Here is a 13,800-nt window from a genome sequence, read left to right on the forward strand (position 1 = left end):
AAAGATGAGTAAAAGATCAACTTCTTCTGTGCCTCAGCTATAGTTTCAGTATTTGCTTGTTTCCAGACACCATGATAGGCACCTCACAAACTTTACGCCACCTGACTCTCCCAGCCACAGTGTGAGGTAGGCAACATGCTCATTTCACAGATAAGGAAATCAAAACTTAGAGAGATCAAGAAATCACCCAAGGCTACTCAGTTAGCAACGGATGGAGCTATGATCTGAATCCAGGTCTGTCCAACTCTAGACACTGTCCAGAGCCACTGTTGTTTTCCCAGGCCTCAGGAGCTCAGTTAATATTGGGAAGGCTCTAGCCAAGATCTGCACTGGCAAAGCAGATCTCCCATGACTTTATATATCCTCTTTCAACTTTTTTAAAGGATACAAATAAAAGCTCATTATATAAAATCGAGCCTTCATATTTCACAGTTTGGCAAGGCTAAAGAAAGACTAGATCATGTTGTAAGTCCTTAACAAAAATTTTACCCTTCCCATTCCCAACTATTAAAATGGCCTAATCAAATGTTACAAAAAACGAAACAAAGTACCACTATAAATAACACCAAGTGCTTTAAAGACAACTATTCCAAATGCATTTTTTTAAAATTTAGCAGGCTTTGTTAGAGCAGTTTTAGGCTCACTGAAAAATTGAGTGGAACCTGCAGAGAGTTCTCATATATCCCTTCTCCCATACACACAGTCTCCCCAACTAAGAACGTCCCCCAACAGAGTGGTGCATTTGCTACAAATTATGAATCTACATTGATACATCATTATCACCCAAGTCCATAGTTGACACTGGTGTTCACTCTTGGTATTGCACATTCTATGGGTTTGGACAAATTTATAGTGACATGTATCCATCATTATAGTATCATATGGAATAGTTTCACTGCCCTAAAAATCCTCTGTGCTCCACCTATTCATCCCTCAGTATTATTTATTGACATAGGTGACCCCCATGGTATGGGATGCTGTGATCCTGAATTCTTGCAAAGCATCCCTGACAGCTTTGGCCTGTCCATCATTTTCAAATTCAACAACAGCAATGTCATGTCTCCCAGGTACCAAACATACTTTGTTGAAAGTGGGAACTGATATGATAGCATGAAACATCATCCTCTCATTAGTCTCTTCTGGTAAGTTATTCAGGAATACAACACAGTCTGGAGGGTAACCAGGGACCCGAGGATGTGGTGTTGAATTTCCTTGGGAGTTAGCTGAATCTGATGTTCCCTGATCAGGCATTTCCTTTGCACTTGCTACATCCTGTTCTAGGGAGTTTTTTCTTTTCTTCATCAGCAAAAAAAAAAAGCCATAAATTTTACACATGATATCAACTCTCTCTTACAAGGTAGGTAGAAAGTCTTCAATACACCTCCCACCACCTTCTTTGCAGGGGGAAAGAGGTATGCCTTTTTAATTATTTTATTTTATTTTATTTATTTTTTGAGACAGAGATTCACTCTGTTGCCCAGGTTGGAGTGCAGTGGTGCGATCTTGGCTCACTGCAACCTCCTCCTCCCGGGTTCAAGTGATTCTAGTGCCTCAGGCACCTGAGCAGCTGGGATTACAGGTATGCGCACCACGCCTGTCTAATTTTTGTATTTTTAGTAGAGATGGGGCTTTGCCATGTAGGCCAGACTGGTCTCGAGCTCCTGGCCTCAAGTGATCCACCCACCTGGCCATATTTTTAAGTAAAATTATTTATTGCAGTATAGCATTGAGAAAAATGCACAAATTCTAAGCGCACAGCTTCATAAGTTTCCATAAATGCAACACACTCTGTAACTAGCACCCAAATTAAAAAACAAAAGAACATTATCTGCACTAAGAAACCCCCTTGTGTCCTCTTCCAATGATGACTATATCTTCCAATCACTATGTTGACTTGTAACCCCATATGCTAGCTTTGCCTGTTTTCAGTTTCCATCAATAGAAGCAAATATGTCTGACTTCTTTCACTCGACAATTTGTGAGAATTATCCATGTTAGAGTGTGTAGTCATACTTCACTAAATCTCATTTCCTTTGTGGAAATACACTAGATTTTATTTATCCATTCTACTATTGATGGGCATTTGGGTAATTTAAAAATTTTGGCTGCTTTTCTGGGTATGGTGCCTCATGCCTCGGCAGCAATTTGGGAGGCCGAGGCAGGTGGATCTCTTGAGCCCAAAAGTTCCAGACCAGCCCGGGTAACATGGCAAAATCCCATCTCTACAAAAAATACAAAAATTAGCCAGGCATAATGGTATATGCCTGTAGTCCCAGCTACTTGGTAGGCTGAAGTGAGAGGATTGCTTGAGCCTGGGAGGTCAAGAGGTTGCAGTGAGCCGTAATCATGCCACTGCACTCCAGCCTGGAACAGAAAGAGATGTCTCCAAAAAAAAAAAAAAAATTGGTTTTGGCTGTATTGAATAGTGTTGCTGTGAAATTCCTGCCCATGTCTTTTGGTAAATTATATACATATTTCAGTTGTATATATATATGCATGGAAATAGAAAATATGTGGCAAGGTCATAGGATATGTTTATGTTTAGCTTCAGTAGCTACTGCCAAACCATTGTCCAAAGTGGTTTTTGTTTTGTATTAAAATTTTAATCCAAGAGGAATTTAAAGGAATTAAGTAAGAAGAATCATATTAACAGCGCTTTGCCAAATGGATTCTCAAAGTGTTTTTCTAACCTCTGTGAAGTGAATGATATTTATAAAATGGTCTCTAAGTAAAAGGTGTGCAGTTTAATCTCATCAGGTATCCATTATTCTAGGACCTCCCGAGTGCCACTGAACAATTTTCAATCCTCCTTTCATCTTCATCCTTCTGTTGCTGGTATCCTTTGAACTGATGGAGAGACGTGGATGGTATGCAAATAACCTCCATATTTAATTCCTAAATTGACCTGATAGCAAGCAAGGGTTGATATTGCAATAGTTGGATAACTTTTTGTAAGTGTTTGCCACGAAGCCTCAAAATTGGCTTCTTCTAGTCAGGACCAAGGCTCACTGAAAACACAAAAAAATTGAGTTTAGAAGTTTGAGGACTTTGGCGGTGGTTACCAAACGATCAACTTTTTCCTCTCCTGATTGAGCTTAAATATTTCTTCCCTTATCAATTACTTTTGTTAACAATACCCTTTGTACTTGTTCTGTAGGTGAATGTTTAGAAAGTATGTTCACATTTAATCCATCCAACACTTGGTGGGCCCCTGTTATTCTTAGGCCTGTCTGTGGGCTAAGAAAAGTCTCCAAAGTTGCAGAGCTAGAGTTCAAATCTAAGGTTTTCTCCTAAGTCCATTCCCCACTCCCCCAACATCCTGCTACATGTTAAGGCTCAGAAGGACTAGAAATTACTTTGGTCGTTTGGACAGTTTAAAGTAAGTATTCTTTTTTTCCTTCCATAAATTATCATGAGGGAATACAGAAGCTAACCACCTGGTAAGATCCAGTGGATCTTCCTAAGGCCATCCCTTGAAAAATAGCAAGTCACTTAAAGTGATGATAATTTGAAAATGTGGCTAGGAAAAGGATTCTGGTCCCTTGGACCAGAAACAATGGTTTGTTTGATTTTTGACATGTTATAAGGGCTACCCCAGTTTCTGCATGTACAATATCAAGAATGATAAAAAGGGGGAAGTCTGATCAATCTGTTAGGCCGGACTCGGCACTGAACTTTCAGGATGACTGGATATACCTGGACTCAGCTGTTTATATGCCCCAATGCTATGTACTTTCTGAAAAATCCTCAGTCCATGAAAAGCTACATGTTCCATAATGTTAAAAGGGTATAAAAGTAGTGGTTCTGCCTAGCTTGCAAGGTTGCTGTGTAGATAAGAGAAATGTGAATTCTTTATAAATTCACTTTGAGTCATATGACACGGAGAGAGGATGAAGTAGGTTGCAAAACACCAGATGACTCTAAGCCATTTTCTTTCCAAACACTTACCTAGAATTCTAAACGGGTCTCTTCAGGAAGTTGGACCCCAGAGGGAGAGACCCAAATCCAATGGAATGTGACATTGAGCAGGCTATTAAGTCGGCTGGTGCTGCTCAGCATGTGGTAAAAAATATTAGCATAGTTCCAGGGAAGGAACAATGAGAAATTCATCATGCTTCTGGCTTCAGACGACTGCTTTCCAAACTCAGACACTGCCCTAACACTCAAGGTCAAAGGTTTCACATCCTTTCCTTTCTTAACACCAGAAGATAAATATTTGCCTTCAAGTTCAACACTCTTGAAATCTAACTCCAATTGGATAATTTTTGTCTCTTGTGCAAGGGCAAAAACTTAAGGTTTCTTCTTACTCATGACCTCATTCCTAGCCTCCTTTCCAACACAATAGCATGTTGGAGTCAGGAATGCACAATAACAGCAATCCAAAGAATTGCTCCCATGCCAGCTGCTCTAAGGGAATCAGTTCTCAATACACATCTCCCAGTGGCCAAATAGTATAATTAAGTGCATTTGGTGGGAAGGAATAGGGCAGTATCAGATAACATAACAAGTCCCCATTATTTAATATCTTAGTCATGACTTTGCAAGCTGCAATAAACATTCAGAAGCCAGGATTTTTAAGTTAAAAATGTTTAAACTTGTTTTATAGTATGCAGCAAATGGCTGATCCCAATTCAGTGGGATTCTAGTTTGTCAACTGCTTTTCGTCACCACATTGCTATCTCTAAAGTACATTCCAGCTCTGTGATAGCTCTCCTTCCCCCATGAATTATAAATATTTTCCCATCCCACCCTGCTCTTATTTCCTTCCTCAGTATTTCTATTCTTAAAAAGGTCTTGTTTTCTCTTGACTTTTATTTTAGGTCCAAGGGGTACATGTGCAGGTTTGTCACATAGGTAAATTGCATGTTGCTGAGGTCTGGTGTATGAATGATCCCATCACCCAGGTAGTGAGCATAGTAACTGACGGGTAGTTTTTCAACCCACTTCCCCCCTCACCATCTCCCCTCCAGTAGTCCCTAATGTCTACTGTTCCCACCTTTGTGTCCATGTGTATTCAATGTTTAGCTCCTGCTCATAAGTGAAAACACGAGGTATTTTTCTGTCCCTGTATTAGTTCACCTAGGATAACAGCCTCCAGCTGCATCCATGTTGTTGCAAAGGACACGATCTTGTTCCGTTTTTGGCTGTGTAGTATTCCATGGTGTATAGATACCACATTTTCTTTATCCAGTCCACCGTGAATGGGCACCTAGGTTGACTGCATGTCTTTGCTATTGTGAATAGTGCTGCAATGAACATACAAGTGCATGTGTCTTTTTGATAGAATGATTTCTTTTTCTTTGGGTATATACCCAGTAGTGGGATTGCTGGATCAAATGGTAGCTCTGTTTCAAGTTCTTTAAGGAATCTACATGCTGCTTTCTACAGTGGCTGAGCTAATTTATACTCCCACCAGCAGTGTATAAGCGTACCCTTTTCTCCTCAACTTCACCAACATCTGTTTTCTGGCTTTTTAATAATAGCCATTCTGACTAGTGTGAGACGGTATCTCATTGTGGTTTTCATTTGCATTTCTCTAATGATTAGTGATGATAAGCATTTTTCATATATTTGTTGGCTGCAAATTGGCTTCTTTTGAGAAGTATCTGCCCAGTTTTAAATAGAGTTATTTATTTTTTAATTGTTTAAGTTTCTTATAGATTCTGGATATTAGACCTTTGCCGGATATACAATTTGTGAATATTTTCTCCCATTGTGTAGCTTGTCTGTTTATTCTGTCGATAGTTTCTTTTGCTGTGCAGAAGCTCTTTAATTTAATTAAGTCCCACTTGTCAATTTCTGGTTTGGCTGCAATGGTTCTAAAATAAATCTTAAAGGACTTCATGGGAGCTGGGTAGGACACGGTGCTCTGTAGGTAGTTGATGCCTTAGCTTTGGAGTCTTGGGTGATCCTTTACAAGTTATTTCCACTGAAACCATTCCTCTGAGTTATCAAGACTGTTTTACAGATGGTTCAGCTCTATAGTACACTATCAGACTAAAAATATTTTTTCTTCCTCAGGGTTAGAGGAGCCTTCAGGGTGGGAATGAATATTGGAGCAGTCAGAAAAACACAGCTTGCTTTTAAAAACATCCTTGTCTGATTTCCTCTCCTATTGTGGCTGGACTTCATCCCCTTTAATAAACAACTATTCCTTCCAGCCTGGAATTTACCTAGCACAAATTCTGTGATTTCACTGGGAGCAGTGGGGAGTGGTGTATCTAACAATCATTGAGTAGCGGTTCCAATCATGAGAAGGAAGGAAAAAAACCGATTGAAAAAGAAATCTGAAGAAGGAACGGAGACATATGAAAGAATTCAGGACCCCCAGGCTTGGCAATGCCCCAAATGAGCGTACTTTTAAGGCAAGGCTCACACCTTTGGATGACAACCAAAGAATTTCTGTATCCCACAAAGAAAGAGACACACAATTCACATTCCAGACCTCTACATGCTGGGTGGGTGCCTGCCCTGCCCCAAGGCGTCTGGATTCTTCTGAAAGGGCAGGCCTCAGAGACCTGAGCCAGGATAAGCAGGGAGTGCTGTGCAAACGGGCACCCTGCCAGCCACACCTGCTGTACCAGGCGCCAGTCACAGTCAGGTGACAGGAGGGACTGTTAGAGGAGATCTAGAGACCGTGCCATGGCTGGACACTGAGACTCAAGGGAGACGGCCCAACCCACTTACATCAACAGGTGATTTGTGAACTCTGGGTTCCACTGTGTGCAGTCACATGGCTGTTGGGGTGACCCTCCAAGTGTTAGGCTGTGCAACCTGGGCTGATGAAAAGTTGGTGTTGTACCTCAAGGCAGCAGACCCCTCTGAGTTCTGGAGTAAAGGCATCCAGGTACTCCAAGGCAAAGTCTGCTGACCTTAGTCTAAGTTAGCTGGTTCCTCTGACAACAGAAAGAAAGAAAAGCCCAGCTTCCCAGCCAAAGCAGCTGCTCTGCAAAGAAATGCTGGGGTACCACTTGGGCCAGGCTTCCATCCCCACTGCTCAGCAGTCTGGACTCAGAAACCCTTTACTGAGCCTTAAGGGCATTTAATTGAAATACCAGGCTTTGTTGCGTTTCACGACGTTACAAAATTTCTTTTCTACCTGAGTGGGATAAACGTATCACAAATTTACCCTGTTTAGGAGATGACCCCAGTGATAAAGGAAGAACTTTCCAGGTCAAAGAGCCCTAGGCTGAAGTCAGGAAACCTGGGTCCTAACTTGTGAAACCTTGGGCTGGGTTAATATCTCCATTTCTCAGGCGCCTTATTTGCAGGAGGAGATGGTTACATTAAAGGACCTTTAAGATACATTCTAGCTCCAAAATTCTATATTCCTGAAAAAAGATAAAAAATATTGGCCAGATGCAATGGCTCATGCCTGTAATCCCAACAACTCGGGAGGTCAAGGCAGGACGATTGCTTGAGGCCAGGAGCTGGACACCAGCCGGGGCAACACAGCAAAGCCCTGTCACTACAAAAAGTAATTTCAAAATATTAGCCACATGTGGTTGCGCACTTGCAGTCCCGGCTACTCAGGAGGATTGCTTGAGCCCAGGAGTTCAAGGCTGCAATGAGCCATGATCTCGCCACTGCATTCCAGCCTGAGCAACAAAGTGAGACCTTGACTTTATGTTCCCACAAAAACTTTTTAAAAAATGAGAAAGAGTAAAATGGGAATGGTTTAGGACATCTTCACTGGCAGTTACAGTGAATTAAACAAGCCTTATATAGGAAATACCGCATTGACAGAATGGTTACCACACAGTGATTAAACTTTGTCCCTGAGCCCTAAACTTTTATTTAATTGAAAGTTCTACAGACAGATGAAGATAGCAACAGTCAGTATCTGTGCTATGCTTTTCCGTTTATAAAGTACTTTCATGTATCTCTCCTCACTGGATACTCACACCAGATCATGAGATAGGAACATCAAGTACCATTACCATCCCCATGTTACAGATGAGCAAAGAGAGGCACACAGTTGTCTTTAATGATTGGGAAATTTAGGATGAGAATAAATTCATATGGAGAATGCGGAGAGCAGCTTAGGAGAGCAGGAGGAAAAGACGACTCTAAACCCCACACCCTGGAGCTACCCAGGCTATGAAGACCAGGGTCACATAAGGAGGGCAAACTGCTTGATATAGTCAAGTGCTGGCGAGGAAGCAGCATGGAGAGTGCGGCGTGAGAAAGGACTCCCAGGATGAGTCAGGGTGAGGTGCCAGCAGCCTCCAAGGTACTGGACCCTGGTCTTTGCGGCCATTTGTGTCTTCAAGCAGTCAGGGCTCAGGCGGTATTTGTTGAGGCAACCAAGGAGCTCTTTGTTCCCCTTGTCCCACCAGTCGGTCTCCAGGCTCTTATTATCCTTCCTCCCATGCTGTTCTTCCCAATCCTTTGAGGTTCCTCTGCCTCGGGGCCTCACTCGGACCACAAGCCACAACCTCTTCCTCCTCCCTCCCTCCCAAAGATGGGCATTCTGAACACCAGGCTAATTTTTATTAAATACGATGTAGACATAATACTCTGGATAAAAAGACATGAATGTCTTCCCATTGCCTACTGAAAAAAGTTAAGTTTCCTAACCCTGGCATTCAATACCCTCTGCAGTCTGGTCTCAATCTACCTGTCCAGTTTCACTGCCTACCTGGTATCCACACCCTCATCCATGCCTTAGCCATGTGGGCTCTGCCTCAGCCTCAAGTATGTTAACCTGCCTGTATTAGTCCGTTCTCACACTGCTAATAAAGACATAGCCGAGACTAGGTAATTTATAAAGGAAAGAAGTTTAATGGACTCACAGTTCCACATGGCTGACATGGGGAGGCCTCACAATCGTGGCGGAAGATGAAGGAAGAGCAAAGGGACGTCTTACATGGCGGCCAGTGAGAGAAATCGTGCAAGGGAACTCCCATTTATAAAACCATCAGATTTTGTGAGACTTATTCACCACCACGAGAACAGCATGGAAAAGACCCACCCCCATGATTCAACTACCTCCCACCAGGTCCCTCCCATGACATGTGGGCATTATGGGAGCTACAATTCAAGATGAGATTTGGGTGGGGACACAGCCAAACCATATCACTGCCTGTGCCTTACCACATCTTAAATTTCCTGAAAGAAGCTACTCTCAAACCTCTCTGTGCATTAGAATCAACAGGGTAGTTTTAAAAAAGTATAGTTGCCTGGGGCCCCTCTAGAGAAAGTGATTGCAAGGTATAGCCCAGGTTGAAAACTTCTAGACTGAAATGAGGCTTCTTCAGCTCCCCTGGACTTAGGAGTTTTCTTTGATTTGCATGTATTTCTTGACTTGAATATACATTTATATATTCATATAAAGCACATGCCATTTATATAATGCAATGAATTATAACTGCTGGCTACTTAACAGATTTTTCCCCACTAGACTTTAATTTCTTGGGAACAAGGACATTGTCTCATTCATTTTTGTATTTCCAGAGTCTAATGGGTGTTGAACACATATTACGTATTTTTTTTGTATAAAATAGTCTATTTCATATAACAAAATACCAATGCTCTGAGCTTCAACTGCTACCCTCTCTAGGGATTTTATTTTTATTTTATTTTATTTTTTTGAGACAAGGTCTCACTCCCATCACCCAGGGTGGAATGCAGTGATGTGATCTCAGTTCACTGTAGCCTTGACTTCCTGGGCTCAGGTGATCCTCCCATCTTAGTCTCTTGAGTAGCTGGGACTATAGGCATGCACCACCATTCCCAGCTAACTTTTTGTATTTTTATTGAAGATGGGGTTTCACCATGTTGCCCAGGCTGGTCTCCAACTCCTGGGCTCAAGGGGTCACCTGCCTCAGTCTCCCAAAGTGCTGGGATTACAGGCCTGAGCCACTGTGCCCTGCCACAGGGTCTTTTCAGTCTTAGCTGAGTGTGTTCCCTCCCTCCTCTGTGCTCCTACAGCATTTATTTATTTTGTTCAGGTAGTGCTTTGAACTTATCAATATCTTTGAAGTCTCCCACTAAAGTTTAAGTTCCATTAAGGTAGCAGTTGTCTTTTTATAATCATACACTATAAGTATAATTATATAATCAGTTAACATAGTACAAGAATGAAATGTTAAATTCTTGTTTATAGAATCAATTATACATCAAACTAGTATACAAAAAATGTAAGTTTATTGCTGAGGAAAATTCTAATGTCACAGAACAATGGCAGAACAAATTTTTAAGAGCAAGATGCACTGCTGAATCCACGAGATTTTATTCTATTCTAAGCAATGATTTTCATTTTAATTTTTTTTATACCCTTCTCACCTCTTTACAAAAAAATTTTTTTTGAGACACAGTCTTGCTCTGTCACCCAGGCTGGAGTGCAGTGGTGCAATATCGGCTCACTGCAACCTCCACCTCCTGGGTTCAAGTGATTCTCATGCCTCAGCCTCCTGAGTAGCTGGGACTATAGGCACACACCACCACACCCAGCTAATTTTTGTATTTTTAGTAGAGACAGAGTTTCACCATGTTGGCCATGCTGTCTCAAACTCCTGACCTCAAGTGATCCACCCACCTCAGCCTCCCTAAGTGCTGGGATTACAGGTGTGAGCCACCACACCTGGCCCCTTCTCATGTCTTTCTAGAAGAGTCCCATTTCCTATCATTTTGTTCCCAGTGTATATTTTGGCAAAGACTCATTCTAATTCTTTCAGTTTGCATCAAACGGGTCATCTGTAGAGACTAATCTCAACTCTCAGCAGAAAAGCCAACTGTCTATATTCCCCAGTTTCCCCTTCCAGCTGTTCAGAGCATCATTAAGTTTAAAGACCTCTCTTTCCTGTGGACCCAGAAGGTCTTGCTCTGCAGTTCCCTCAAACTTGAACACAGTGGCACCACTTTCTCATCAACAAACAATCTCAGGTGGACAGATGCTCTCTCAGTGTCTTCCTGGAGCAGAAAGACCTGGATAATCCCCATCCAAGACAAGTCAATTTCCTTCTGTCCAATTAGGACAGTAAAGCTGCTTGGTACCACTTCCTTGCTGCAGGCCAGTCGTGCTGAGCACAAGATGACTCAGGTGAACTTTCCTGGGGGGAGGCTACTTATTCCAAAAGTAATGAGTCTATTAAAGGCAGGAGCCCAAACAAAACGATGTTTTTTTCCTGTGCGTAGAAAGGGCTGAAATTAGAGATCTGGGGAAAGAAAATGTGTTACAGTCCAATGCAATGTGCACTCACTGAATACCTCTTATTCACTAGTGACATGCTGAGTCCTCTGGGGACCAGTCTGCAAAGAAGCCAAAAGCCTTTACATAGGAACCTTATTCATCTTTGCATTCTCGAAGTGTGCAAATAGTAAGTGGACAATAAACATTCATTGAGTGAAAGACCCTGCTTCTGAATCTAGAGGAAGGGACAATGTCTAACTATAATTCAAGGGGTCAGGCAGGACTTCACAGAAGATAGAACTTGTAAATTAGGATTAGAAGGATAGCAGAATCCAGGCCAGGTGTGGTGGCTCATGCCTGTAATCCCAGCACTTTAGGAGGCCAAGGAGGGCGGATCACTTGAGATCAGGAGTTCAAGACCAGCCTGGGCAACATGAAGAAACCCTGTCTCTATTATAAATACAAAAATTAGCTGGGTGTGGTGGTGTGTGCCCAGAATCCCAGCTACTCAGGAGGCTGAGGCAGGGGAATCGCTTGAACCCAGGAAGTGGAGGTTGCAGTGAGCCGAGATCGTGCCACTGTACTCTAGCCAGGGTGACAGAGTGAGACTCCATCAGAAAGAAAGAAAAAGAAAGGAAGGAAGGAAGGAAGGAAGGAAAGAAGGAAAGAAGGAAGGAAGGGAGGGAGAGAAAGAGAGAAAGAAAGAAAGAGAGAAAGCAAGCAAGCAAGCCAGCCAGCCGAATTTTGCTTTTATTACTTATATACAAAAACTGGAGAGTTTTTTCCTATCACTTACACTATAGTCAAGAAGACAGTCACCTGTACTCTCCATCCATCCTCCTCCATCCATCCTCCCTTTCCCCAGCAAACCAAACCAAACCAGACCCAGAAAACCTAAACCTTTGAGAAACTTACCAGATACTTTCTCACCTAAAGTTACTTTTCTGTGTAATTTTTCAGGTATAACAAACTGCTGAAAATTCATTTCTTACCCCTTGTACATTTAACTGATAAACGTGATGAATTTAGAAAGAAATGTGATGAATTTAGAAAGAAAGCATATCAGTTCTTCATTCAGAAATGCAGTATCTTAGGAGAAAAATATGTTTCAAATGTCCGCAAGATATGCTATAATGGCTCAGAACAGGAAGAAATTAGCTTCATTTCAGTAACAGCCAGTATCCTGCCACCTCTTAAATCAAGCAAAAACATTTATCACATAAAAGAAAATAAAAAAAGAAACCCCACTGGCAAGCAACATCCGGCAGTAACAATTTCACACTCAATTTATCCTGAGCAGGTTAATACCACACTGCGGCAATTTCATCTAGTCGACATGCTTCAGCTCACCCCTTTCTAACCTATTGTAAATGACCAGCAATCACAGCCCAACTTGGTCCGTGTGCTGGTATGCTCAGGGTCAAGGTGAATTCACCTTGGTGGCTGGTAGGAGCAAAGGGCATCCCTCATTAACCAGGAATGAAAGAACCACCAAATGAATTCTTAGTGCTTCCTGTCTAGCACAGAGCTAGTAGATACAAGCAATCAATTTTTCCATGAAAGGTGTCAATGCCAACACTACCAAGAAATCTATCTTTTGCCAGAGATAGCAAGGATTTAGTGCCCCTGCAAATTCTTATTGGCTATTAAGATGTGCCAAGTTTGGGTCGTACCGCAAATTTCCAAGATACATATACTCCTGAAAATATCATCCAAGCCTGCAGAGTTTTCACATGACACCATCACTCAATGACTATACTCAAGGAATAACTGCATCTGTCCTACAGGCTTCACAAGCATCACTTTTAGGATCTACAGATTAGTTATCGCAGGTAAGTTTCTCTACTGCTGCTCACCTAAGACTCACAGAATAAAAAAGTTGCTTTCCAGTACTAGCTGGAAGCAAACATAATTAAGTGAAATGAGGCTGGGTGCAGTAGCTCACGCCTGTAATCCTAACACTTTGGAAGGCCGAGGTGGGCAGATCACTTGAATGGGAGGGGGAAAGGGGAGCCGGAGATTGCAGTGAGCCAAGATCGCACCACTGCACTCCAGCTGGGTGACAGAGCGAGACTCTGTCTCAAAAAAAAAAATAAATAAATAAAGTGAAATGAGCATTCTGAATTATCGGCTGTTTTTGTAATTTCTGTAGTCATTCCTTTGAATTATTGCTTTTGTGAGACAGGTTCTCACTATGTCGCCCAGGCTGGAATGCAGTGGCATGATCACAGCTCACTGCAGCCTCGACCACCTGGGCTCAGTGATCCTCCCACCTCAGCCTCCCAAGTAGTTGGGTCTACAGATGCATGTGCCACCACACCCAACTAATTTAAAAAAATTGTTTTTGGAGAGACAGGGTCTCCCTGTGTTTCCCAGGCTGCTCTCAAGCTCCTAGGCTCAAGTGATCCTCCTGCTTTGATCTCCCAAAGTGTTGGGATTACAGGCGTGGCCACCACTCTCAACCTGAATTAATTTTTATAGTTGAAATAAAACTGTCTTTTCTTGCAGACTGCATGAAAACCTATGAAAAGTACTCAAAGTATAGGAAGCAGGCCTCCCACAGGCCGTTTAGCAGAAGTTAAAACTATTTCTACACTACTGTGATTCTTTTTGGAAGTTTAAAAGCTTCAGATTGAAAACTAAAAAAGAGAGGAAAAGCGCCTGTC

The 13,800-nt window shown here is 42.1% G+C and overlaps 1 protein-coding gene across 5 annotated transcripts in view; it reads right to left on the reverse strand.

The window, feature by feature from the left end:
- Positions 1-13,800, reverse strand: part of ABLIM1 (actin binding LIM protein 1) — a 341,667-nt gene that overhangs the window by 70,154 nt on the left and 257,713 nt on the right.

The sequence above is a fragment of the Pongo abelii genome, chromosome 8 (genome assembly GCF_028885655.2).
Source record: "Pongo abelii isolate AG06213 chromosome 8, NHGRI_mPonAbe1-v2.0_pri, whole genome shotgun sequence".
Classification (NCBI taxonomy): Eukaryota; Metazoa; Chordata; class Mammalia; order Primates; family Hominidae; genus Pongo; species Pongo abelii.